This window comes from Propithecus coquereli, unplaced genomic scaffold (assembly GCF_000956105.1).
Source record: "Propithecus coquereli isolate 6110/MARCELLA unplaced genomic scaffold, Pcoq_1.0 Scaffold279, whole genome shotgun sequence".
NCBI classification, from domain to species: domain Eukaryota; kingdom Metazoa; phylum Chordata; class Mammalia; order Primates; family Indriidae; genus Propithecus; species Propithecus coquereli.
Window position 1 is genome coordinate 325,657 of NW_012148385.1, and position 1,170 is coordinate 326,826.

The 1,170-nt window shown below is 30.8% G+C and overlaps 1 protein-coding gene across 1 annotated transcript in view; it reads right to left on the reverse strand.

Moving 5' to 3' along the window:
- HIBCH (3-hydroxyisobutyryl-CoA hydrolase) overlaps positions 1-1,170 on the reverse strand; it is a 102,395-nt gene that overhangs the window by 84,338 nt on the left and 16,887 nt on the right. The gene's annotated exons all lie outside the window — the stretch shown is intronic.

Below are 1,170 nucleotides of genomic sequence, written 5' to 3' on the forward strand. Positions count from 1 at the left end.
AAACCAGACAAAACAATTCTAAAATTCATATAAAAGATCAGAAGTCCAAGAATGGCCGAGACAAAAGATGTATAAACATAAAAAAGTCTTAAATACTTCACAGAATTTGGAAACAAAGTAAAAATGTATAAACACTATGATCTATCCAATTCCACATATTTCTAGAGAAATTTTTGCACATGGGCAATAAGGGCACATCTACAAGGGTACAACTATCTATATTAGTAAAAATTAGAACCTCAAATACCCATTAATGTAGAGTAGATAAGTAACGTGGGATACAATCATAATATTGGATACTATGAACAGTTACATTCCATATTAAAAACAATTTATAGAATGGTATATACAGTAAGATAGTATTTATATAAGCTTTCAAAACACAAAGTAAAACTTTAACTGATAAATACATGGTCAAAATATAAAATATGGTCTAGGAGGATACACTACAAATCAGGGACAATGGTTTTTGAGAAGAGAGAACAATTGCTTCTAGGGAGAGAAAGGAATGGCACTAAGGAAAGCAACAAAATGGACTGAACTAACTTTAAAACTTGCAGTATAATATTTCTTTCAAATAAATTTTAAATCACCAAGCAAAAAGAAAATATAGATGCCTGTTAATTCTGGGCTGGAGGGTACACAGGTATTTATTATGTTATTTCCTAATTTAACATTTGAAACACATGCTTGATAAAAGTAAGTACTGCTTTACTTACAATGAAACCTGGAACCTTGAATATAAAGAAATTTCATTCCCAAGAATAAGGAAATTCTATAGTTCATTTTATATAGAACACTAGGACACAGTTTTTTGTTCTCCAAGAAAGCTAGCCATATAATCAGAAATCAATATTTTCATGTTGATTTTATGGCAAATAGCAGTTAAGTATAACCTACTAATATTAAGGTGTAATTGTTTTGGAATAAGCAGTCAGAATAGTTTGATCAACTTTATTTATGCCTGGCACATAGTATGTAAAAGTTTAAGAATGCCCATTGATTATATTTTCAACAAATTATACTGTCCACCTCAGTTCTTGATTCCATTTTCAAAGCTCAGAGAAGAGCACACATACCAATGGCGCTGTTCAGCATATATTCTTCTCTGAAGAAATCTTGAGTCATCTTCTGTTTTGCCATTTTAGCTTCTGAGATCGCTAGGAAGGA